Source organism: Dendrobates tinctorius, unplaced genomic scaffold (genome assembly GCF_039654945.1).
Source record: "Dendrobates tinctorius isolate UK_male_01 unplaced genomic scaffold, ASM3965494v1 ptg000049l, whole genome shotgun sequence".
In the NCBI taxonomy this organism is placed as follows: domain Eukaryota; kingdom Metazoa; phylum Chordata; class Amphibia; order Anura; family Dendrobatidae; genus Dendrobates; species Dendrobates tinctorius.
The window spans coordinates 10,503,354-10,531,189 of NW_027361717.1; the positions used below are offsets into that span (position 1 = coordinate 10,503,354).

General features: G+C 45.9%; 1 protein-coding gene across 3 annotated transcripts in view; it reads left to right on the forward strand.

Annotated features, from left to right (window-relative positions):
• Nucleotides 1-2,606: 2,606 nt before the first annotated feature.
• Nucleotides 2,607-27,836, forward strand: part of SLC35G2 (solute carrier family 35 member G2) — a 97,531-nt gene continuing 72,301 nt past the window's right edge. For all 3 annotated transcript variants that reach the window (XR_012232422.1, XM_073576503.1, XM_073576502.1), the window contains exon 1: nucleotides 2,607-2,967. The gene's annotated coding sequence lies outside the window, so the exon portion shown is untranslated. The remainder of the gene's footprint in view (nucleotides 2,968-27,836) is intronic.

Below are 27,836 nucleotides of genomic sequence, written 5' to 3' on the forward strand. Positions count from 1 at the left end.
CTTAACCCTTTACTGTCCCTGAACTACATACAGACTGCAGTTAACATATGACAGTACATAGTGAACACATAAACAATTAAAGGGAACACCATACAGTAAAACAATGCAAACACAGTACAACAATAATACATGTAGACACTTCACAATAAGGCATTAATACACAGGTACACCCTCCAGATACCACATAAAGTGCACGAGACCAGCACATAGGAGAGAGAGGAGACAATGAGGTTCTCTGCCACCTCCTTACAACTGTCTCCTCCTTCCTGATGACTGTCCACATAGAACTGAACAAGCATTGTGCATAGAAAGCTCTAAAGGCGTTTCCTCCTCCTGATCCAGTGGTCATATGATTACAAGACCAACTAGGGAAGAAGTGGGTGCTGCTGGGTCCTTGTAGAAGCCATCAGCTCAGCTATGCAGACAGGAGGTTGCATTTCCATTGTAACTGATAGTGTAATGGGCTGGATGGTGGAACCACTGGAGCAAAGCCCAAGGAAGACCTGGAGGGTCGTGACTAGGAGCCTCACCCAATCAGACCACAGACATGCAGCAGCTAATGACACCGCAGTCCGTGGAGAGACAGGTGAGGTGATCCAGGTGCTACTCTAGGACTGACCCTGGGTAGATGGCGGCTGACCCCTAGAAACGGGTAGCTGGGATGATCTGGGGAAATGTCCAACAGATGCAGGCAGGCAGAGAGGATGACAGGAACTGCAGGTGTGATGGAGAGAAAAGTACTGGCAGGTGCAGCAGGCTCGGCTGCCGTTGAGGTGAGCACTGGCGGGTGCAGCTGGCTCGGCTGCCGTTGAAGGAAGCACATGTTGGAGGAGGCGGTTTAAATAGAAAGTGACCTTCATCCATTGGCTGGGGACACTTTAGAGAATCACGTACAACTAGGGATGGGCGAATCTACTCGTTAGGACTCGTTACTCTGCGAGTAGTAGGGGACTCGCAGGAGTCGGTACTCTGCGAGTTTCCAAGTGATTACTCGCACAGTAACGAGTCCAATGCAAATGCTAGCGTTTTCCAAGCGATCTGTAGCATCGCTTGGAGAACTGATTGACAGGTTGGTCACACTCGTCAAACATAGTGTTTGACAAGAGTGACCAACTTTTTACTACTGAGGCTGCCTATGCAGCATCAGTAGTAAAAGATAAAATGTAAAAAAAATAAAAAATATTGTTATTCTTACCCTCCGACGTCCCGCGCAGCCTTCCCGCCTCTCCACGCATCCGTTCCCAGTAGTCCTTTGCGAAAATGCCCGCGATGGCGTCCGTTCTCGTGGGATCGCGATGTCTCGCGGTTATTCGCGATGACGTCGCGCGAATGACCGCGAGACTTCGCGATCCCGCGAGAACGGACTCCATCGCGGGCATTTTCGCAAAAGACTACTTTGAACGGATGCGTGGAGAGGCGGGAAGGCTGTGCGGGACGTCGGAGGGTAAGAATAACAATATTTTTTATTTTTAAATTCTATTTTTTACAGGGATATGGTGCCCAAAGCCCGGAGGACAGTCTCCTCTCCTCCGGACCGTGGGTACCATCCGCAATTGTTCTGCTTACTTTCCGCATGGTGTGCACAGCCACATGCGGGAAGTAAGCGGAACAAAAAAAATGGCAGCACAGGAATCGCTGCAATACTCGCATCCCCATTCATTAACATTGAACTCGCTAGACTCGCAACGAGTAGCGAGTTTCCGAGTCGGACTCGTTAGAGTCTAGCGATTCCGAGTATTTCAGGATTCGCCCATCCCTACGTGCAACCCCTTTAAGAATGAGGAAGTGTGTGCGCGTGTGACCTAACCACAGTGCCTGGAGACTTGCTAGGAGTGCATGCACCCTGGGTAGCAGCAGACCCGGAAGGGGCAGGACGGGAGCCTCGGCGGTGAGTACGCTGATGTCTCTGCAGGGGGAGAGGGACTGCAGGCAGAGATGGGGCGCTACAGTTGGTAAAATACATCTTTTATGAGCTTACGGAGGGGGGGGAGGGGATAACTATATGCCAAAAAAATTAAAACAACTCATTTAAAAAAGCTGGTAAGTAAAAAAAAAATAAAAAAGAGACGCTGCCAATCCAAACTCTTACTACGAGCCTCATCCATGTTGAAAAAAAAGTGTCCGGTATACAGAAAGTGGAGCAAATTTTATAATCAATTTTAGTGGTTATAAAGGAAATCTGTTTCTTGCGTTTTTTATTTTCCCGACGATATTGCCTTATATCTGCAAAAAAAAGTCTATGAAAATATCAAAATTAAGCCCTGCGTATCACAAAAAAGATGCAAAAAATTATTTGAATATCCTAACGAGAACATTTTTTTTACGGTGCTCTGAACAACATGTGCTAAATAAAAACAGGATTGGGGGTAAATGGCCTGGTTGTGAACTGGTTAAATACACAGCTCATTGGCAATAATCAGGAAGGTCATCAATAAAGGCACAAATTTTGAGCAATGAGAAAATAATCCGGGTTAGGAAAATCAGGGTTAAGATAAAAATGCCCAAACCAGCAAGAAACATAACATTTCCCAGCACAATCAGACAATACGAGAGCAAACAGCTTATGACAGGCGTGCCCCATGCCCCCCAGCTCTGCCGCCCATGCGCACTGTGTCCTGCTCCTACTCATGCAGCTCTATGGCTGATCACAGTCCCCCCTCCAGCTGCAACCTCCGTCCCTATTTCCTCTCTTGCATGTTTGACAAATGCAAACTGAGCGAAGAGCAAGAGAGGCAGGCTAAGGAGGGGGAGCTGGAGGTGGGGAGAGCTCGCTGCCATCCTACAATCATTATTTCCCTGCAGATCCCAGTGGACATATAGGGAGAACAGTCCTGGCTTTTCGTTCCACAGTGCTGAACCATACAAAATACCAAGAAAAGATAAGAAAGTCAACTGAAGATGTGTTCATCCCAGGGCAAGAGCATGATTTGCCTGTGAGGCTGTGCACTCCACTTGCTACTACAAGAGGTAATGGCTCCTTAGTGTATGTCTGCAGATGAATGGGATTTCCATTGAGGATTGCAAAGAGGGAGGCGATGGGCACCGTGCCTTCATGGTGATATAGTGCAGATGATGAGTGGTGCCTTGGCTCCTCGTCAAGGATTTTCTTCTTGGCAAGAATTGCCACCAAACATGCAATGTGTTGTGGGACTTGAGCAATGTCCTTGGGATTTTAGCTCTCTGCTGTCCATGGTGCTGAACCTCTCCTCACCACTCATTTCGATGAACTGCTAGTCTTGATCCTACGCCCTACTTCATCCCAGATGTGTCTATAGGTTTTCTTATCTGGTCTACATGGCTGTAGGTCTTGGAACCATTGGCAGAGATGTGACTTGAGCTGTGCCCTTGGTGCTTTTATGTCATTGCTGACCATGGTGCTGAAATGCCTCTCAATTAGGACCTGTGATGCGCAGCTTCCACCTCACTTCATTGCGATGGGGTGGCTTGGTCTACTCAGTCTTTCGGGCTGCTAAAAATGCGGATCTGAAAGTCACTTAAAGTGTATTTTGGACCCTTGCTGCATTCTTATTAGATTTTGCTAAAGTCAATGGATCCTTTTTTTTAGCAATATTATGCTCTTTCCAGCACATTAACTTTATAGCTGACATATGTAAATATTCTTAGAATTTTTCACAGCTATTGTGCATTTATTTATTCTTTGTTGGATTGAAAGTAAATATATGGACACAATGTATTTGTCGTAGGAAATCATCTTTCTAATCTCTCTTAGCGGCTTCTGCGTCTCTGTTAGTTTTTAATGTATTACTGTTTATTTTTTTTTCCCAGTCTCTAAAATATGGATGAAGACATGATTGCAATGTTATCTCCATGCGGTTTTGCTGTCATCTCAAATGCCCCGAGTATAGCAAATGAGGCAATAAACGAAGGTTGGCGTTCGTAGATTCAGTTAGAAATAACCCATGGGAAGCGGAGATACAATCAGAGCAATAACCGCACATCCTTAAGAATGTGGATCGAGGGTGATCCTACAAAGAGGCAATTTAGCATATTTCTAAAGGAAAAAAAACAAATGATGTAAACAGAACGTCAGGGCCAGGAACTAGAAGGATTGCGTACGTCACGGAAGATTAATCTAAGGACTGCAGAGTTGTATATTTTTGATTGTACCAGATTATAGGGGAATAAGTCCAATAGAATGGTGGTATGTTGGTGCTCGAAAATTTCAGGGGAAAAATTGTTATTGAAAAATTTGAAAAAAAAAAAGAGTCAAAGATACAAAAGAAGCAAATTGTATCTGAGCTATTAAAGCTGTTTGCAGAGAGACGCCGGATGTCATCTGCTTCCTTACTATTCTCATGGTTATTTGTCTCTGCTCATCTGCAGATATGACAACAAGGAACAGTCGCGGTAATGGAAAAAGACTGTTTGCTTTCGGGGTCCAGTAAATTAGAAGGTGCAGGACCTACGCTGACCGTTCATCACTTTGGCTATCTTGTAGTTGTAAAAGGATTGTTGATAAAGTCGAATCAAATATGGAAAATGAGTAAAAAATGGAAATTCAGTTATGTAGGTAATTTTCACTGTTTTTTTTATTACGTCCTAAAAACATTTCATTGCACCGAGATTGTAGAAATCTGCTATAAGTTCCACTTACAGAATCTCGATGTGTATTATTATTATTTATTCCATGGCATGTTACATGTCTCCAGACCATATTTCAAGTATGAGCGCTTCCTTTCCTCCACTCTAAATAATTTGCCATAATAATAAAATTTAAATATACAGTAACCTGCCATATCATAAAAATCGCTGACAGGTGGAGCAGCAATAAAATTGCTGTTAATGATTACTGCTGTCTGTGATGTCAGAACACACAGTATCTTGTAGTTTGCGGTGCAGCCCCAGACTGGTGCAAGGGTCCATACTGACAACTGTCCACTACAAAGCACCTTCAATGGTCACATAAGCCTCAGAAACGGACTGTGGAGCATTGGTAGAAGTGGCCTGGTCTGATGCATCATGTCCACATCTACATTGACCGCTACCCGACAATCACTGCTTAATCACTACAGTCCCCCATACTAAATAAAAACAATCCATTCTCACATCCACTCTGAGGAAATACTGAAAGGCTGCAGCCGATCAGCTGCCAATGATTGGCTGCAGTGGTCAAGTAAAACAACAAAGTCCATTTGACCCGCTCGAGAATTGCAGGACTGACATAGCAAGAATGGCCCCGCTATGGGAGATGTGTGTGGACTGCTTTATCTTATATGGGGCACTGAAGTGATTAAGCAGGGGCACGCTAGCAGTGGATGACCCCTTTGTTGGCTAGGTCCTTGTTGGCTGCTTACCCAGGAAGGAGATGGCACCATGATGCACTATGGAAAGAAGGCAAGTCAGTCAAGCAAGTGTGATGAAGTAGGCAACATTCTGCTGGCCGACTAATTACACCATTTGATTGCAATGGTATTCCCTACACAGTGACCTCTTTAGTGGGATAATCTCCCCTGCCGCACTACCAACATTGTTGTTTTAAGGTACATGAGAAAAAATTCTGGGTCTCAATAAAATTGAGCAATTGTGGGATGTGCTGGAAAAAAATAAGTCTGATCCATGGACGCCTTATTTTACAATTTACTTAAAAGGGAATCTGGTTCCAGATTTTTGGTACCCCATCTGAGAGCAGCGTGATGTAGGGGCAGACACTGATTCCAGCGATGTGTCACTTAGTGGGCTGCTTACTGCAAATTTGATAAAAACACACTTTTATCTCTGGCAGATCCACCATTTGTCTGAATGCTGAGCTCTGTGTAACACCACCCACAACTCTGATTGGAAGCTTTCTATGTGCACTGTGCATAGGCAGAAAACTGCCAATCATTAGTGGGAGAGGGGCTACACAGAGCTCATGAATATTGAAAATTACCTGGCAGCAGGATTACTAGTTCTCTAGTGATAATCAAGTGCTGATAAACAGCAATTTCACCAAGACTATAACAAGCAGACCAGTAAGCAGCACATCGCTGGAATCAGGGTCTCTATCTTTACATTACTTTGCACTTAGATTAGGTGGCAAAAAACCTGTTGCCATATTCCTTTTAATAATCTGTAGTCGCTATGATAGTACCAGATACCAATAGTTTTTAGGTAGCACAAGGAGGAGTAATACAATATTAGGGAGGTGGCTTGAAAGGAAGTCTGTCACCTACAAAATGCCTTTTAGATTAACTATACTAATATAGTGTTACACACTGTGCCACAGGGTCGGACTTACAGTAAATGAATAACTAATACTTCCAGATGTTAAGTAACGTACCATATAGTAACTGGTACAGAGCGAAAAAATAATACCACAGAGAGTAAATAATAGCACCAAAAAGCAATGACACACAACGATATTCAGGACATCGCCATGCCGGAGACTAGACAAAGGTTACAACGCTCACCAGACCCAGCCAAAACCCAATAATCAACAGTTGTATGTGATGACTCACGGTCCGTCTCCTATGATTGCAGATTCACATTCTTGTTCTCCTCTACAGACTGTTATAAGGGCCTCTAGTCAGCCTGTCTTGACAAAGCATAGATGTCACTGTTGCTTGTAGGACACGTGAACCATAGCAAATGTACACTGGCATTTTCTACGCCATAGTTATTTCTCAAAATGTCTTCAGCAATGCCTTATAAAAGAACAGGACTGATATCCCTATAATCAATGCCGAGTATGTGCCCCCTGTGATAAAACACTCCGGGATCGGCTTTGCTGGGGTCAAAGGTCACGTGCGTTCAGCATGAAAATCAGGCGCAGAGCTGGGATTCGGGTGTAACTGACCCTGGGTCAGGTTTATTAACGGTGAAAGCAATGCAAAAGGAAATAAAACATAAAACAAATCCTTGCCTGTCCGGCACTAACTAAACAATGGACAACCTAACTACCAACTGGCGGGCTTCTCCCGTCCAGCCAAACCACAGTTGCAGTGGGCACTGCTTTCACTCACGTGTGTCTCTCACACAGACAGGCTCTCTGTGTTCCCAGGCTGAGACACTCACACAACCACCTGGCATCCTTTTATATCCACCTCCCATTATTCATTAGCAAGCAGGTGTGATACTGACCAGACTAGGCCACATAGGAAAGGAATCTGGGCGAGATATACCTGCCCTCATCCACTATTCCCACATGATTCTCACATATCCCCCCCCTCTGCTCAGACCACTCCGGTCGAGCAATGACACCCACCAAACAGTGCACTCGGGACAGGGCATCTGCATTTCCCATCTGTACCCCTGGGCGGTGCTCCACCGTAAAAGTGTAGGCCTGCAGGGCAAGGAACCACCGGGTCACCCGGCTATTCCGTTCCTTGTTCAAGTGCATCCACTTGAGAGGGGCATGGTCAGTGATCAGCCTGAACTTTCGGCCCACCAGGTAATATTTGAGGGCCTCTAGAGCCCACTTAATGGCGAGGCACTCTTTTTCTACGACTGCATACTTTTGCTCGTGTTTATTCAGCTTCCTGCTGAGATAGAGGACTGGGTGTTCCACTCCGTCCCTCACTTGTGAGAGTACGGCCCCGATACCGGTATCAGAGGCATCCGTTTGTACCACAAACTCGCTGCGGAAGTCCGGAGTCACCAGTACGGGCTGAGAGCAAAGTGCCCGTTTTAGGCTATGGAAGGCTTCTTCAGCCGCTAAACTCCATTTAATCATGACGGAGTCTTTCCCTTTTGTAAGATCCGTCAGGGGGGTAGCGATGGCTGCAAAATTGGGTATAAACCGGCGATAATAGCCGGCGATCCCCAGGAAGGCTTGCATCTGCTTCTTGTTGACAGGTTGTGGCCAGTCCTGAACCGCCTGAATCTTATCAACCTGGGGTTTAACAACACCCCTCCCAATTACATAACCCAAATACCGGGCTTCTTCTAGCCCGATGTGACATTTCTTGGGGTTCGCGGTTAGACCTGCCTCCCACAGGTCGTCAATCACAGCTTGTACTTTCTGGAGATGAGTCTCCCAGTCCAAGCTGTAAATGACAATGTCGTCCAAATAGGCCGAAGCGTACTGCCTATGTGGCCTCAGGACTCGATCCATCAGTCTCTGGAAGGTCGCCGGTGCCCCGTGCAGTCCAAACGGCATATACACATACTGAAATAAACCTTCTGGCGTAGCAAATGCCGTCTTTTCTCTGGCAGCCTCCGCCAGAGGGATCTGCCAATACCCCTTTGTTAGGTCTAGGGTCGTAATATACCGGGCTTTTCCTAACCGATCTATTAACTCTTCGACCCGGGGCATAGGGTAGGCATCAAATTTTGAGACCGCATTTAGTTTCCTGAAGTCATTGCAGAACCGGATGGTGCCGTCCGGTTTAGGAATTAGCACAATCGGGCTGGACCAAGCACTGTGCGATTCCTCAATGACACTTAACTCTAACATTGCCTTCACTTCTCGGGAAACGGCTTCACGGCGCGCTTCCGGGATTCGGTAGGGCTTTACGTGAACTGTGACACCAGGTTCCGTTACGATGTCATGTTTCATTAGCGTAGTCTGCCCGGGTTTTTCTGAGAAAAACTTTTGGTTGTGAAGTAGAAACTGCCTGACCTCAGTCTTTTGCCGCTCCGAGAGAGTCTCTGCAACCCATACCTCCGGTACGGTATGCGAGCAGACAGGACGGGCCAGCTCCACTGACAAGGCAGACCGATCTTTCCAGGGTTTTATGGTTTTATCAGATTTACATGATAAATCTGTTCAGGTTTCCGTTTACCTGCCTGGTATACTTTGTAGTTTACTTCACCAACTCTTTCCTTAATCTCAAAGGGGCCCTGCCACTTTGCCAGGAACTTACTGTCCACCGTGGGGACCAGGATCAACACCCTATCTCCGGGTGCAAACGTACGGATCTTGGCGCCCCTATCATAGATTCTTTTTTGGGCTCCTTGTGCCTGTATCATGTGTTCTTTGACGATAGGCATAACAGCCACAATACGGTCCTGCATTTGTGTGACGTGATCTATCACTGTTTTAAACGGAGTGACCTGACCCTCCCAGGTTTCTTTTGCAGCGTCTAACAGTCCGCAAGGACGTCGGGCGTACAATAACTCGAAAGGCGAGAATCCCGTGGAAGACTGGGGTACTTCCCTGATGGCAAAAAGCAAATACGGAAGTAAATAGTCCCAGTTCTTCCCATCCTTGTCTATCACCTTTCTCAGCATCTGCTTCAGAGTTTTATTGAACCGTTCGACCAACCCGTCTGTTTGAGGGTGATACACGGATGTGCGTAACGGTTCGATTTGTAACAATCGGCAGAGCTCCTTCATTACCTTGGACATAAAGGGGGTCCCCTGGTCGGTGAGTATCTGTTTTGGTATTCCGACCCGACTAAACACATGCACCAGTTCCTTGGCAATCGTCTTGGTGGCCGTGTTACGCAAAGGGATGGCCTCCGGGTAACGAGTGGCATAATCCAAGATGACCAGGATATGTTGGTGTCCACGTGCAGACCGTGGAAGGGGCCCAACTAAATCCATCCCAATCCTCTCAAACGGGACTTCAATAATAGGTAGGGGTACCAAAGGGCTACAGAACCGGGGCTTAGGTGCAGAGGCTTGGCAGTCAGGACAAGACTCACAATATACACGAATATCGTGATGCATGCCTGGCCAAACAAAACAGTGTAATATCCTTTCGGTGGTTTTCTGGACTCCCAGGTGACCTCCCATCATATGTCCGTGGGCCAGGTTCAGCACCTGCCGCCGGTAGGGTTTTGGCACGACTAATAGTTGCACCGTATCTTCCCCCTTTTTCTCTATCTGATAGAGTAAATCATTCTCCAGAACCATGTAAGGATATGCCAGCCTAGAGCCAGGTTCTACGGGTACCCCATTTATCACTTTTACATTTGTCCTAGCCTGAGAAAGGGTAGGATCCTTTTATTTGCTCGCTTTGGAAGTCACCTTTCTGAACCTCTAAATCCGGCAAACGGGGAGGTGGACGGCTGTCGGCCTCCTCCTCTTCCCCGGTCTCCTCCGTATCACCCGCCATGACTGAAAACGGGAACTGCAGGTCATTTCCCGCAGACTTTTCCCCCGAGTCTTCCGGGGAGACCTCTTCCAGGGGTTCGGGACACATACGAGCCCTGGGAGAAGAATCATGTACACTATTACCCGAGGGCATCAACTGATTCTCCCACAATTGCCGGAAGTGGGGAAAATCCCGGCCCAGGATAACATCATGCAATAACGCCGGGACGAGTCCCACTTTATGTTGCACAGACCCATAGGAAGTAGTAATGCATATGACCGTGGTGAGGTACGAACAGGTGTCTCCATGCACACACGTTACAGAAAATTTGTCTGATGGTCCAGTCGGGGCTGACACCAGACTGGCTTTCACCAGAGTCACCACACTTCCCGAGTCTAACAATGCCACCACATTTTTGCCATCAACAGTTAAATCACACAAGTGTTTTTCCACATCCTTTTGACCAGCATTCACACTCACTACCCGTGCAACCATAGACATGCGGTTTTTAGAGTCTGTGACGTCGCACTGCATGGGTTCAGTAGTGACCGGACAGTTCGCAGCAATATGTCCCATCTCTTGGCAGCGGAAACACCTAACGGGCCCCTTGCTTAGACCATAGTTCGTTACTCTTGGCCTCACAGTGCGGGCAGTCCCGTTTTCCTCCCCCACTGTCTTAGGGATTTTTCCATCTCCCCTACTCCCTGGAACAGTCTTACCGGTTCCACGTGGAGATGATGAAGAACGAGGTGGGGTAGCGTCGTCTCGGAGTCCTTCCGCCACGGAGTAACATTCCACCAAATCCACCAGTTGATCTGCCGTCGTAGGATTTCCATGGCTTACCCACTTCCTCAGGGCTGGTGGTACAGCTCTCAGGTACCTGTCCATGACGACTCTCTGGATTATCTCTGGCGCTGTCAGCACCTCGGGTTGTAGCCACTTCTTCGTCACGTGGATCAGGTCGAACATCTGTGACCGCGGTGGTTTATCCGGCTGATAAGTCCATTGATGCACTCTCTGTGCACGGACAGCGGTCGTCACTCCCAGCCAGGCCAAGATCTCGGCTTTCAATTTGTCAAAGTCCTGCGCGGCTTCAGGCTCTAAGTCATAATAAGCCTTTTGGGCCTCACCGGAAAGAAACGGGGCAATCAGGCCGGCCCATCGTGCCTTCGGCCATTTTTCTCGCACCGCCGTCCGTTCAAACGTGGTCAGGTATGCCTCGACGTCATCTTCGGTCGTCATCTTCTGCCAGTACCGACTCACGTGAATCACTCTCGACTCGGCTTCCAGGTTAAGCTCAGGTAAGCTTGCCAAGCGCTGCGTCACCTGCTGGAGAAGCGAACGATCGGTAACTGTCATGTCCACCAACTCCTTCAGCTGGGCCATCATCACCCGATTAGCTTCTTGCTGGACGGCGGTGGACTGTACCAGCGCTTTCACCACGTCCTCCATGCTCATGCTTGCAACGTGTTGCCCGCATTCTCCTCCACAATGTGATAAAACACTCCGGGATCGGCTTTGCTGGGGTCAAAGGTCACGTGCGTTCAGCATGAAACTCAGGCGCAGAGCTGGGATTCGAGTGTAACTGACCCTGGGTCAGGTTTATTAACGGTGAAAGCAATGCAAAAGGAAATAAAACATAAAACAAATCCTTGCCTGTCCGGCACTAACTAAACAATGGACAACCTAACTACCAACTGGCGGGCTTCTCCCGTCCAGCCAAACCACAGTTGCAGTGGGCACTGCTTTCACTCACGTGTGTCTCTCACACAGACAGGCTCTCTGTGTTCCCAGGCTGAGACACTCACACAACCACCTGGCATCCTTTTATATCCACCTCCCATTATTCATTAGCAAGCAGGTGTGATACTGACCAGACTAGGCCACATAGGAAAGGAATCTGGGCGAGATATACCTGCCCTCATCCACTATTCCCACATGATTCTCACACCCCATAAAGATCTCCAGCAATGTCGTCTCTATAAACAGTACACAAGACCAAAAATACAGTCATATGTAAAAGTTTGGGCACCCCTATTAATGTTAACCTTTTTTCTTTATAACAATTTTGGTTTTTGCAACAGGTATTTCAATTTCATATATCTAATAACTGATGGACTCAGTTATATTTCTGGATTCAAATGAGGTTTATTGTGCTAACAGAAAATGTGCAATCTGCATTTAAACAAAATTTGACCGGTGCAAAAGTATGGGCACCCTTATCATTTTCTTGATTTGAACACTCCTAACTACTTTTTACTGACTTCCTGAAGAACTAAATTGGTTTTGTAACCTCATTGAGCTTTGAACTTCATAGCCAGGTGTATCAAATCATGAGAAAAGGTTTTTAAAGTGGCCACTTGCAAGTAGTTCTCCTATTTGATTCTCCTATGAAGAGTGGCATCATGGGCTCCTCAAAACAACTCTCAAATGATCTGAAAACAAAGATTATTCAACATAGCTTTTCAGGGGAAGGATACAAAAAGTTGTCTCAGAGATTTAACCTGTCAGTTTCCACTGTGAGGAACATAGTAAGGAAATGGAAGAACACAGGTACAGTTCTTGTTAAGCCCAGAAGTGGCAGGCCAAGAAAAATATCAGAAAGGCAGAGAAGAAGAATGGTGAGAACAGTCAAGGACAATCCACAGACCACCTCCAAAGACCTGCAGCATCATCTTGCTGCAGATGGTGTCACTGTGCATCGGTCAACAATACAGCGCATGCATAACGCCTTTTTGTATGACCAAACAACTCAATCTTTGTTTCATCAGTCCACAGGACCTTCTTCCAAAATGCTACTGGCTTGTCCAAATGTGCTTTTGCATACCTCAGGCGACTCTGTTTGTGGCGTGCTTGCAGAAACGGCTTCTTTTGCATCACTCTCCCATACAGCTTCTCCTTGTGCAAAGTGCGCTGTATTGTTGACCGATGCACAGTGACACCATCTGCAGCAAGATGATGCTGCAGGTCTTTGGAGGTGGTCTGTGGATTGTCCTTGACTGTTCTCACCATTCTTCTTCTCTGCCTTTCTGATATTTTTCTTGGCCTGCCACTTCTGGGCTTAACAAGAACTGTACCTGTGTTCTTCCATTTCCTTACTATGTTCCTCACAGTGGAAACTGACAGGTTAAATCTCTGAGACAACTTTTTGTATCCTTCCCCTGAAAAGCTATGTTGAATAATCTTTGTTTTCAGATCATTTGAGAGTTGTTTTGAGGAGCCCATGATGCCACTCTTCATAGGAGAATCAAATAGGAGAACTACTTGCAAGTGGCCACCTTAAATACCTTTTCTCATGATTTGATACACCTGGCTATGAAGTTCAAAGCTCAATGAGGTTACAAAACCAATTTAGTGCTTCAGGAAGTCAGTAAAAAGTAGTTAGGAGTGTTCAAATCAAGAAAATGATAAGGGTGCCCATACTTTTGCACCGGTCAAATTTTGTTTAAATGCAGATTGCACATTTTCTGTTAGTACAATAAACCTCATTTGAATCCAGAAATATAACTGAGTCCATCAGTTATTAGATATATGAAACTGAAATAGCTGTTGCAAAAACCAAAATTGTTATAAAGAAAAAAGGTTAACATTAATAGGGGTGCCCAAACTTTTACATATGACTGTATATTTCCAAATCTCTATATATAAATCTGAATGTGTGTGTGTGTGTATCACCACCCAATCACGAAGCAGCAGAGTGGGACACCAACCAATCACGAAGCAGCAGAGTGGGACGCGGTTGGGGAGCAGGGCTGAGGACGGATACAGCAGGACAGTGCATGGTGAGCGGGGCTGTGAGGAAGACAGTCTTCAGGACTGGGGCCGAATAGTGCCGGCACTCTCCCAGCCCTGTCCCGGCTCAGTCGGCGCTCCCCGTCGCCAACTGCGCTCTCCCCCCACTCCCCTGCAGCTTCCCAGCCTAAATTTAGTCCCCTACTTCTACTGCGGCCTACTACAGCGCTAGGCCATGCCCCCGTAGGCCGCTCAATCACACGCGCTGCAGCTCAGCTCTAGCTCCGCCCACTCTGGACACCGTACTAGGCCACGCCCCCGCAGGCCGCCCAATCACATGCGCTGCAGCTCTGCTCTGCTCTAGCTCCGCCCACTCCACACAGCTCCGCCCACTCCGACCGAACGAACAATCTGCGCCCCTCTCTCTCCTGGTCCCAGCGTCACCGCGTGTGGTGCATGGAGAGCAGGGCTGTGGAGAAAGGAAGACAGCGGGGCTGTAGAGGGAGAAAGCGGGAGAGCAGGGCTGTGAAGGAAGAGAACGAGGCTGTGGACGGAGAGAGCGGGAGAGCAGGGCTGTGAAGGAAGAGAACGGGGCTGTGGACGGAGAGAGCGGGAGAGCAGGGCTGTGAAGGAAGAGAACATGGCTGTGGAGGGAGAGAGCGGGAAAGCAGGGCTGTGAAGGAAGAGAATGGGGCTGTGGACGGGGAGAGCAGGGCTGTGAAGGAAGAGAGCGAGAGAGCAGGGCTGTAAAGGAAGAGAACAGGGCTGTGGAGGGAGAGAGCGGGAAAGCAGGGCTGTGAAGGAAGAGAACGGGGCTGTGGACGGGGAGAGCAGGGCTGTGAAGGAAGAGAACGGGGCTGTAGACGGGGAGAGCAGGGCTGTGGACAAAGAGACCGGGGCTGTGGAAGAAGAGAGCGGGGCTGTGAAGGGACACCAGGACATGGATGTAGAGCGCGGCTGCGGAGGGAGAGAACGGGATGGCGGGTGGAGAGCGGGGATGTTAAGGAAGACAGCGGGACCCACAGTTAGGTACTATGCCCGGGCAACACCGGGCTCTTCAGCTAGTAACATAGTAACACAGTTACTCAGGTTGAAGGGAGACTTTAAGTCCATCTAGTTCAACCCATATCCTATCCTAACCTGCCCTAACATGTTGATTCAGAGGAAGGCAAAAATAAACCCTTGTGGCAAACAGTAAGCTTCACATTGGGGAAAAAAATTCCTTCCCGACTCCACATATGGCAATCAGACTAGCTCCCTGGATCAACGCAATATTAAGGAAACTAGTGTGTATATACCCTGTAATATTATACTTTTCAAGAAAGGCATCCAGTCCCCTCTTAAATTTTAGTAGGGAATCACTCATTACAACATCATATGGCAGAGAGTTCCATAGTCTCACTGCTCTTACAGTAAAGAATTCGCGTCTGTGGGTATGCTTAAACCTTCTTTCCCCCAGACGTAGAGGATGCCCCCTTGTCCCCGTCACAGGTCTAAGAGTAAAAAGATCATTAGAAAGGTCTTTGTACTGTCCCCGCATATATTTATACATTGTAATAAGATCACCCCTAAGCCTTCGATTCTCCAAACTAAATAACCCCAAGTGTAATAACCTGTCTTGGTATTGCAGACCCCATAGTTCCCTAATAACCTTGGTAGCTCTTCTCTGCACCCGCTCCAGTTCAGCTATGTCTTTCTTATACACCGGAGACCAGAACTGTACACTGTATTCTAAGTGTGGTCGCACTAGTGACTTATATAGAGGTAAAATTATGTTCTCCTCATGAGCATCTATGCCTCTTTTAATGCATCCCATTATTTTATTTACCTTTGCAGCAGCTGCCTGACACTGGCCACTAAATGTGAGTTTGTCGTCCACCCATACACCCAGGTCTTTTTCAGTGACAGTTTTGCCCAGTGTTTTACAATTAAGCACATATTTATACATCTTGTTTGTTCTACCCAAGTGCATGACCTTAAATTTATCCCCATTAAAGCTCATTTGCCATTTATGAGCCCAAGCTTCTAGTTTACATAAATCCTCCTGTAATATAAAATTGTCCTCCTCTGTATTGATTACCCTGCAGAGTTTCGTGTCATCTGCAGATATTGAAATTCTACTCTCTATGCCCCCTACAAGGTCATTAATAAATATGTTAAAAAGAAGCGGGCCCAAAACTGACCCCTGTGGTACCCCACTGCTAACCGTGACCCAGTCCGAGTGTGCTCCATTAATAACCACCCTTTGTTTCTTATCCCTGAACCAGCTTTTAACCCACCTACACATATTTTCCCCTATCCCCATTGTTCTCATTTTATGTATCAACCTTTTGTGTGGCACCGTATCAAAAGCTTTTGAAAAGTCCATGTACACCACGTCCACTGCATTCCCTTGGTCCAGTCCAGAACTTACCTCTTCATAAAAGCTTATCAGATTAGTCTGACAGGAACGGTCCCTCGTAAACCCATGTTGATATTGGGTCATGAGGTTATTCTTCTCCAGATACTCCAGTATAGTATATCTTAGGAAACTCTCCAGGATTTTACCCACAGTTGAGGTTAAACTCACTGGCCTATAATTTCCAAGTTCAGTTTTTGTCCCCTTTTTGAATATTGGCACCACATTTGCTATATGCCAGTCCTGTATTACAGACCCTGTTATTATGGAATCTTTAAAGATTAAAAATAATGGTCTATCTATGACTGTGCTTAATTCCTGCAGTACTCGGGGGTGTATCCCATCCGGGCCCGGGGATTTGTCAATTTTAGGGATTTTTAGACGCCGCCGTAATTCCTGCTGGGTTAAGAAGGTGACATTTAATGGAGAATTTTTATCCCTGATCATGTTGTCCGTCATGGGATTTTCTTGTGTAAATACTGTTGAAAAAAAGTCTTCTGTATTTAGCTAATGCCTCATCACTACCTACTTGCTTTATTTCTCTAAATGCTTTATTTTTGTCCCTTATTGCTCCCCTTACAGCTCTATTTAGCCATAGTGGTTTCCTCCTATTTCTAGCATGTTTATTCCCATACGGTATATATTGTGCACAGGTCCTATTCAGGATGCTAATTAACGTCTCCCATTTTCTTTGTGTATTTTTATGTCTAAGGATATCGTCCCAGTTAATTGCACCAAGATCACTTCTCATCCGTTGGAAATTTGCTTTCCTGAAGTTTAGTGTCCTTGTAACCCCTCTACTACACATCTTATTAAAGGATACATGAAAACTTATTAATTTGTGATCACTATTACCCAAGTGACCCCCAACCCTTACATTTGATATGTGGTCTGGCCTGTTGGTTAATATTAGGTCTAGCAGTGCCCCCCCTCTTGTTGGGTCCTGACTGAACCAGTTGTGAAAGGTAATTGTCTCTCATAGTTGTCAAAAACCCATTACCTTTGCTGGAACTGCAGGTTTCGGTTCCCCAATGTATTTCAGAGTAGTTGAAGTCCCCCATAATAATGACTTCTCCTTGAGTCGCTGCTTCATCTATTTGCTTTATGAGGATATTCACTGTTGCTTCCATTATTTTTGGAGACTTATAACAAACCCCTATCAGTAATTTATTATTCCCCCCCTCCCCTTATCTCTACCCACAGGGACTCTACATTTTCATTAGATTCATATATATTATTACGCGGGATGGGTTTTAAGGATGATTTTACATATAAACACACGCCTCCCCCTGGCTTATTTGTTCGGTCATTTCTGAACAGACTATAGCCCTGTAAATTAACTGCTCAGTCGTGGCTCTCGTCCAGCCATGTCTCAGATATCCCCACCATGTCATAATTATGTTCCAACAACATTAACTCCAATTCCTCCATCTTGTTGGCGAGGCTTCTGGCATTAGTATACATGCACTTTATGTATCTCTCTGTACCTCTATTCTTTCTTAAATTATTAACTGTTCTAACACCACCCCCCATGCCACCCCCACCCCCAATTTCATTATTTGTGTCCAGGTCTCTATCTGCACTGTCTTCCCCTCCTATAAAAGGAACACCCTCCCCCCCGTCCCTAGTTTAAACACTCCTCCAACCTTCTAGCCATTTTCTCCCCCAGCACAGCTGCACCCTCCGCATTGAGGTGCAGCCCGTCCCTAGCACAGAACCTGTAGCCAACTGAGAAGTCGGCCCAGTTCTGCAGGAACCCAAACCCCTCCTTCCTACACCAATTTCTGAGCCACTTATTTACCTCCCTAATCTCCCGTTGCCTCTCTGGCGTGGTACGTGGTACAGGAAGTATTTCCGAAAATACCACCTTGGAGGTCCTTGCTTTAAGCTTGCAGCCTAATTCTCTGAAATCATCTTTAAGGACCTTCCATCTACCTCTAACTTTGTCATTTGTGCCAATGTGCACCATGACCCCTGGATCCTCACCAGCCCCTCCCAGTAATCTGTCAACCCGATCAGCGATGTGTCGGACTCGAGCACCAGGTAGGCAGCACACCGTTCGACGATCCCGGTCTTTGTGACAGATTGCCCTATCTGTTCCCCTAATAATTGAGTCTCCCACTATCAGAACCTGTCTGGCCTGCCCTGCTCTCCTATTTCCCCCCTTACTGGAGCAGACACTCCTCTGGCTTTCAGAGGACATGCCTTGCTGCAGCAGTGCTACTCCTGCACTAACACTCCCCTCATCTGCCAACTTAGCTAACTTATTGTATTTTGTAAATACATTTACAAAAATTTCCATTTCTCCTTTAAAAAGGATAAATAAGAATAATGTCATCATCAATAAATACCTCAATACCCTAATTAGAACAATTACACTTATTTCATCTAGGGAGGTCATTATTATAGTGAAAAAAAATGACTCCTGTCTTGTCACGTCGAAATAAAACCGTCCTAGAGTGATAATTACTTGTGAGCATGTGCAGCGGGAAGCTCGGCTGCTGTGACCTGGACGTAGTATGTGTTATAGGCGATCTCCAGGAGCACATGCTCACAGGTAATCATTATTCTAGGACGGGTGTATGTCGGTGTAACAAGATGGCACTCATTTTAATGTAGTAATGTTATAACCTGCCTAAACAAAATGAGTGTGATTGGCTAATTAAAGCCATTTATTCATTGACAATGACATTATCTTTATTATTTTCTATTCCCAGAGACCCCATTTAAAAGGCGTAAAAGAGCCTATGTGAAGTGAAGATGATGGATTAAAATGTTATGTGATCTATAAAAGTACATGTAGGAAAAGTATATCTAAGAAATCCACTAGGTTAGGGATGGGCAATTAATTTTTCCGAAGGGCCACATGGCAGACCATGAGAGTTGCAGAGGGGCGACAAAATAGGCTGAAATTAATTCTGCTCAATATTGATATTAACATAACAATTAATTTATATCAATATTGATTGTATCACTTAATATTAAGCAGAATTTAGTATGCTTACACCCTACATATATTGTATGAGCCAACGCACAACCCACTATATACCGTATGAGCCCCCACACAGTTACCGTATGTAGAGTATGAGCTCCCACATAACCCTCTATATACAGTAAGAGCCCCCTACAAACAGGCACACATCCTATGCACATATGGAAACCAACCACACATACTCACCTCGTTCCTGATCCCCTGACACTCGTCCGCTCCGGTCTCCAGTGTACTGACTCGCCACATGGCAGGCACAATGTAGTGACATCATTGGCTCACTTGCACATGCTGATAGGTGGAAGAAGGAGCCAGCGTATTCACTGTTATCTGCATCCTGAGGATAGCTGAGATATTGGCACTTGGGCGGCTGGCATGGTGTGGCCTGTGGGCCACGGTTTCAGTCCTCCTGTTGTCTTAGTACACAGGCAGGACTGGAAGACCCAGAGGGCTGGATATGGCCCCCAAGCTACCCTTTGCCCATATTTACACTAGATAATCCAACCAAAAAAATAAGAAATCTAATATCCTATGCAGTTTACCACAGCTCAACCAAAAAGAGGACCAGCTCTCGTTTCACCAGTAGTTTCACCCCAACATAGCTATTAGTGAAGCATGAATCAGGAGTCTCGGTGAGAGAGCTCTGCTTTTCAGTTCACACAGTTGCAGATTTCAGCATTCAGCAGAACCATCCGTATACATTGTGGAAGAATACTTGGGACATACAGCATCATCACAACATGGAGGATTACAGGAGCAAACAGACACAAACCAAAGAGGTTACACAGAACAGTATTAACTAACTCAATCAATGAACACAGTGCCATGTGTCTTCTCAACACAACCCCGGCATAAGCCTGCAGCTGTTGTACATTACAACATATCCACCTCATTAGTTTTGCATAGTGCGCTTTAAAAAGTGACAGATACCCACTTGAACGGGATGCACCAACTATACCCCCATGTACAGTGCCTGTCAGATGTGCCCCTATACAAAATACTGCATGGCCATGCTTTCCTTTTATAATGATCCGTTCCTTGGTGGAGGGAGTTACTTGTGGCTCAATACAAGGCACTGAAATAATCTGCATTCATTTCCGCACACCCTGCGAGGTCATAGACTCAAAGTGGTGTTGTAATCGTGGCGCTAGCACCACGGGCATGAGGTAGTTTATCTTACTACTCACATAGAAGCAGCGGATAAGTCGGACATGGAGCGTGATGTCTTCATGCTGTGTTTCGAGGATGTGTTTACCATAGAGATCAATTCTCTGTGTGAAAGCAGCCATTCAAGTAGATAACACCATGTGGTAAATGCACATAGCCGGTATGATAGCATACCATGGATTATATCTAGTTGCCATGACAACACTACTATATTTTCCTGTTGTATAATTAAAGAGTAACATTCACAATTTTATTTCATAAATCAACAGAACACAGGAAAATAAGCAACTGTGTGATGTATGTTATCAGAGAAGACAGAGTCCCTATTACTGAGACAGGCGATGGCAGTTGGTGCTTGTAATATTCTATGGAGGGGCTAGAGGCCGACACTGACCTTTTGTTGCAAATTCTTCTGAAACAAAAGTTACAGCTCTCCATAGAATGTTGTAAGCACCAACTGTCATCTCCCATCTCAGTACTGGGAGAATCTGTATTCACTTAAGAAATATTTTATCCATGATCTAATAATTTTGAGAATGAAAGATCAGTCCAGCAGGAGAAAGAAGTGGATTTCTCTAATAAGATAAACTGCAAAGTTTCCTATCTTCACACATATTCTTTAACTCTGTTGGATTAGTAAAGAATGGTCACCCAATTTCACATTAAATGCAGCATACATTATTAAATAGATCACTTTATGATGATGAGGCTGATCCAAGTCAGAATGACTGTATAGCCTGGCTGACAACTACAGCTTGTACACAGCAGTGTGAGACCTCACCAGTAATGAGGATATTTCAATTTAGTAAGGTGGGTGGAGTTTCAACAACATGGGTGGGGGGGAAACTAAGGATCTGTCAGTTTGGCTAAGTGGGTGGAGATTCATCAGCAGTGGGAAGGGACACTGAGGGTCTGTCATTTTTGCTAGGTGGGTTGCAATTTAACAGCTTGGGGAGGACACTGAGGAGCTTGTAAGTTTGGCTAGGTGGGTGGCAATTTAACAGCAGGGGGGGATATTGATGAGCTATCAATTGGCTAGGTGGATGTAGAGCATAGGCAGTGAGGAGGGACAGTGAAGATCTGTAACTTGGCTAGGTGGGTAGAGATCATCAGCAGAGAGGAGGGACACTGAGGATCTGTCAGTCTTGCTAGTTGGGTGGCAATTTATCAGCAGGGGAGGACACTGAGGAGCTTGTAAGTTTTGCTAGGTGGGTGGATATTGAACAACAGGGGGAGAACACTGAGAAGCTGTAAGTCTGGCTAAGTAAGTGGCGATTCATCACCAGTGGGGAGGGACACTGAGCATCTATCAGTTTGGCTAGGTGGGTGGCAATTTAATAGCAGAGGGACACTGAGGAGCTTGTAAATTTGGCTAGGTGGGTGGATATTGAACACCAGTGGGGGGGGGGACACTGATGATCTGTCAGCTTGGCTCAGAGGGTGGCAATTTAACAACAGGGGGAGGGACACTGATGAGCTATCAAATGGCTAGGTGGGTGTAGATTCATCAGCAGTGGGGAGGGACAATGAATATCTGCTACTTTAACTTGGTAGGTGGAGATCATCAGCAGGGGGAGGTACACTGAGGAGCTGTCAGTTTGGATAGGTGGACCGAGATTCAACTGTAGAGAAGAGGGACAGTGATGAGCTGTTAGACAGGAAGGATGGAGGTTAAGTTTACACTTACAAAAAGGATTATACAGCCATTCTGACATGGATTTGAAAATAAACCCACCAGTTTCATCAGGTCTAAGATAACTATTAAATACTGTATGCAGTTTGTAACGTGAAAGCCAGTGACATATCCATTTTAAAGTGTTTTTTATCAATACCCAGTTATGGACATCAGACCAATCCTCATTGTAGTAGTTTTTACATGCACTGTGGAGTTGTGTAGGAAATTGCAGCACAGACCTGTTACCTTGAATGGAGCTGTGGTGCAGACAGTTCCCCGCACAGAGACTGTGTCTCAGACTACTCCTTTGAAGGTAAAATGCCCAATTGACTAATGCCTTTGATCCCAGATGTTTGACACCCACTATCAATAAGTTTAGGACATAACCTAGACCTAGAGGAATACCTCTTTACCTATACGTGACTATTGGATGTACTGTAAGTACAAGCTAAAGGATAAAAAAATAATGTATTTGGAAGCTGTAATGTTACCAAAAATCACTGCGGATCAAAGCCAAGCCGATGGGAAGCGCTTTAGTGGAGATAATTGATAATGGTGGTGCTGCAGCTAGAGGCTCATTTGTACACGGACGCTAAGTGCTACTTCTTTATTCTAATGCTATAATGAATGAGGCTATTTTCTGATTTACTATACTACTTATCACCTCATTCATTTGGTCCCTAGATGTTCGCACCACTGGCTGGTAATTACTTCAAGTCTGGAAACAAATAGTGACTAAACCTTCTCCCTGACATAGTTAATTATATTAAAGGGGTTCTCCAGGGATAGCAAAAATAAATATCAAGTGACAGAACACAAAACATACTGTAATTTACTTATTTAAAGGGAATTTGTCATCATGTTTTTCTCCCCCATATGAGAGCAGTATGATATAGGGACAGAGATCCTGGTTACAGCATTGTGTCACTTACTAAGATGCTTGCTATGATTTTGATAAAATCACTGTTTTCTCTGCTGTAGATCTTGCAGTTCTCTGAATGCTGAGCTCTGTATAACCCTGCCCACACCACTGATTGGCAGCTTTTTATGTACACTGGGCATAGGCAGAAAGCTGCCTATCAGTGGTGGGGCGAGGTTATACAGAGCTCATAGAGGACTAAATAGCATCAGGTTTACTAATCCTCTAGTGATAATCTCAGCAGCAGTAAGGCCTCTTTCACACATCAGGTTTTCCCCGTCAGGCGCGATCCGGCTCTTTTGACAAAAACCGGATCCGGCTAAATGCAATGCCGGATCCGGTTCCCCCCCATTGACTTGCATTTGCGCCGGATCGTGCCGGATTGCCATGCGTTTCGTCCGGTTTTCGCCGGATCCGGCAATGTGTCGCAATCCGGCGTCTGGAAAAAACGGCAACTGTAACGTTTTTTGTCTCCGGCGAAAAAGCCGGATCCGGCGCTTCCGGCTTTTTCACACAATGAAAGTCTATGAGCGCCGCAATGCGCCGGATCCGGTTTTTTGGGTCTGAGCATGCTCAGTAGCTCTGCCCACAGCACACATATATAAAAGCATGACAGTGGGACCCTCAGCCACACCCAACATGCCACCCAAGACAGGAACCAGGCGCAGGAGAAGGCAGGAGACCACTGCAGCACCATCAGCACCACCACCACCCCAAATGGAGCAGCAAAGGGAACATGCTGAACAACGGGAGGGGAGTCCAGCAGCAGATGAGAGACGGTAATTATCAAATCCCGCATTCCTCAAAACTAGGGCCATGGAATATCAAGATATTCATTGGCCCTTTGTTTCTCTTTATTCAACAGCCACCCAAGAGATGCAGCAGCAGCACTGGCAGCACTGGCAGCACTGGCAGCAGCAGGAACACCACCCACAGCCATGGAGTCTGACCAGCAACAGGACACCACATCTTCTTCTGGGAGCCCTCCCTCGCATCGTCAGCGTTTGATGGTAAGTTTTTATTTCCAAAATCCATCATCTCTGTAATATATGTCTATTCATTGCCTTTTATTTCAAAACAGGAATCACAAGCTGAAGATGAGCTCCCAGAAGAAGAAGGAAGGGGTGGACAGACACCTGGAGTGGGCTCACAATTGGTAAGATTTTTTCATCAAACGCAGAAACACAACATCACACTACACACAACACATAGAAAACAATGTACCGCAGACATCACACAGCAAACAAATATGCCAACATCCAAACACATACATTTTTTTCTTTTCTTCTCTAGTCTTCCCAATCTGGTGCTCGGCCAAGAGGTCCTCGCAGTGCCTCCCAGGGTCGTCGGCGACAGCAACGTGGCGGTCACCAGCGTGTAAGTATAATATTTAAGTGAAATTTTGGTACACTTTTTATTTCATGTCTTAAAGTGTGGTGACTAATTTTGCTATTTTTCTATTTTACTTTAACAGCCTTCACAGCGTGCTCCCGACTCTGACGGTGAGGATGGAGGAATAGATGTGGACCACCTCATCGATCTTGTCAGAGAAAGGGAGCCGCTATGGAATATGGCTGACCGCCGCCATGCTGACCTGATTGTTACCCGACGGCTCTGGGAGGAAATCTGTTCGCTCCTTGTGGACCGCTGGGAGGACCTCAATGCTCGGGCCCAGATTAAAGAGCGTAAGTATATACAGTACCGGTTGCTTGATGTAAACCAGTGTTTCCCGAACTCCAGTCCTCGTGGTCCCCACGGATCATGTGTTCAGGATTTCTATTTACTATGGAAATCCTGAAAACATGACCCCTGGGGACCATGAGGACTGGAGTTTGGGAAACACTGATGTTGTATACTAACCACTTTGTCCTTTCTCGTTTCAGGGGAGAGAATTGTGAAGCGGTGGCGGTCTGTGAGGGATCGTTTCAAGAAGGAGTTCAATGAAGAGATGCGGGCCCCGAGTGGATCTGGAGGACGCAGGAGCAAGTACAAGTACGCACGAGCCCTGCCGTTCCTCCGGGATACAATGGTCACCAGAAGGTAAATATTACACACCACATGTAAAAAAAAATGTTTAGATGTAAAAAAAATTTTTCAGCCAGGGCCATACCATGTCACTATTTTAATTGTTTTTTTTTCTCTTTATTCCACAGCACGGTGAGCAGCACTCGGGAGCCTGCACGATTGGACCCTTCTGAGGCGATCCCTGAGGAGACCGGCACCGAGTGACACTTCGACCGTCCCGGTACATCTGCACCTTCCCACACATTACAGCCATCTGTCCCATCCACCAGCGCAGGAGCATCGTGGCCGACAACATTACATGAAGCTGCTGGTGAGGCGATCGCTTTCCCTTTACCCCACCCTTCTGCCCCTGCCACCTCTAGTATACCTGCGGGTACTGGGCGGCAGCTGCAGAGGGGTCAGGAAAAGACTTATGCGCCAGAGTTCTTGCATCTGAATGCATCTTTCCAGAACTGTCTAAAAGTCTTGTCAGAGCAAATCTCCGCAGGCTTTCAGCAGATCAACTCCAGCATTCTGGAGGTGAAGACACTTCTGCAAACCATGCATTCAGAAGCAAGATCTTCGCCAAACCACACCTTTTTCAGGTCTGTTGTGGAGCGCATGGAAACGCTCTCTCCTAGCCAGCAGATGCATGTAATGCATTCGTGCCACGTGCTCTCCAGCACGTTACCTCCCAACCTCCCACCCCAGTAGTTCCTCCACCTGCACCCCCTCCAGCCACTTTCCATCCTCCCCCTCCTATTTCATACTAGCCACCTCCCCAGTACCAGCAACCTCCCAAGTACCAGCAACCTCCCCAGTACCAGCAACCTCCCCAGTACCAGACATCTCCCCAGTACCAGACATCTCCCCACTTCCAGCAACCTGCCCCATACCAAACTCCTTCCCCGTACCAAACTCCTTCCCCATACAACTTTCCATCAACATCATCTGCTCCTACAGTCCCTGCCCAACCCCCCAATCCACCACCCACCACCTCTTCTGCCTCCCACATGTCCACCCATTCTCTAGCTTTTTCCACACCTTCACCTCTAACTGTTCCTTCCCCACCACGATCCCAGTCCTCTCTCCACCCTCCCAGTGTCGAAGTGTCCCGCAGCCCCTCCAGCAGTATTTCCACCCCACACTACACCAATTTATAATGTGTGTATTTTAATAAAAATGACCAGTTGGTTTCAAACCTTTATTAAAAAAGTTTTTTTAACTTTAAAAACAGTTTACAAAAAAAAAAAAAGTTAAATAAAAGTTAAATTATCGTTTACACTGGTTGTCTGTCATTTCTTTCTGCGGCGAAATATGTTAAAAAAAAAAGTTAAATACAGGGTATTTAAAAGGTAAAAAGGTATTCAAAACCAGGTATATAACTGTGGGTAAATTTTAGCTTTTTGCCACAGTTGTGTTCCTGGTTGTGTTTGAAGCAAAGTATTTCACCTAAAAAGTTGTGTTTATTGTTGGTGATTTCCTAACAATGTACACAACTTTTGTTAAAAGGTGAAATACTTTGCATAAAACACAACCAGGTACACACCTGTGGCCTAAAGGTAAAAATAGTAAGACCATGACAAGATAGATAACTTTGGTTGGCAAAGGTATATACTGTTGGTACAGAAGGTACACAAGTTTGGTTAAGGGCACAAATCTTTCACACTCTGTCATCCTGCCAGTGTACTCTGCCTTGAGGTGACATAAAGTATAGTGCAAAATTGTCCCTCATTACTGAAACCGTCACAGAACTTCTAGTGGTAATGTCATGGTAATCTTGCAAGGTGGTTTCTTCAGAGGTGTCCTCAATGGAAATGGGTTCCTTGCAGATAACAAAATTGTGGAGTACCACGCAAGCTTTGATCACATCGTCCACAGTTTCTGTCTTGAGGTTGATCGCAGTCAATAGGACCCGCCATTTGGCTGTCAGAATACCAAAGGTACATTCAACCATTCTTCTTGCTCTTGTGAGGCGGTAATTAAAAATGCGTTTTGTTCTTGACAATCCTCTGCTACCGTACGGTTTCAAAAGGTGTTCTGACAGCTGGAAGGCTTCATCCCCTACACAGACAAATGGCATAGGTGCACCAGATGTTTGCGGCAGCGGTCTAGGGGATGGGAACTGGAAGGTGTTTCGATACAGTTTACGCCCCATGGCAGACAGTTTGAAAACTTGAGAGTCATTGGAGCGGCCATAGGCCCCAATATCAACCGCAATAAATTTGTATTCCGTGTCAGCGATGGCCATGAGGACAATTGAAAAATATTTCTTGTAATTGAAATATTCCGATCCGGATCCGGCTGGCTTTACAATGCGGATATGTTTCCCGTCCACAGCGCCCAAGCAGTTGGGAAACTGACATATCTGTAGAAACTTTTCAGAAATTTCAATCCACCTCTCTGTTGTGGGCTCTGGTAAAAACTCTTCAGCTAAGGAGTCCCACAGTGCACGGCATGTGTACTTCACTATTCCAGATATGGTGGAAATCCCGAGTCTGTACTGGAAATGCAGTGACGAAAGGGATTCTCCAGTTGCAAGAAATCTGTGGGGAATTAAAAAACAATCAATTAGTTTAAAATAACAGCATTACATACCAAAACTCAGCTATAACACTTGGAGATACAAACTACCACCAACAAGATTGCAGTGAAAGTGTGCTCTGATGCGAGCATATCCAATAAATGTGGCTTACCTTAAAGTCACCATCAGACGCTCTGCGGGTGAAACAGAGAAGCGGCAATAGGTGTCTGCTTTTCTTATGAGGTGTGCAATGCGCTCCACCAAGTAATCAAAATTCTCCATTTTCATCCGTACATATCCAAAAAATTTCTCCGGGTTTCGTCTAAGGTCCATGCAGAGTGTAGAATAGACCCCACGCGTCATTCTCTTGGCTGTGATGGGGTGGATCCACAAACGTCGTCTACGATGCCTGATGCGCTGCTGTCTCGCTCTCTCCTTCTCCGGAACAA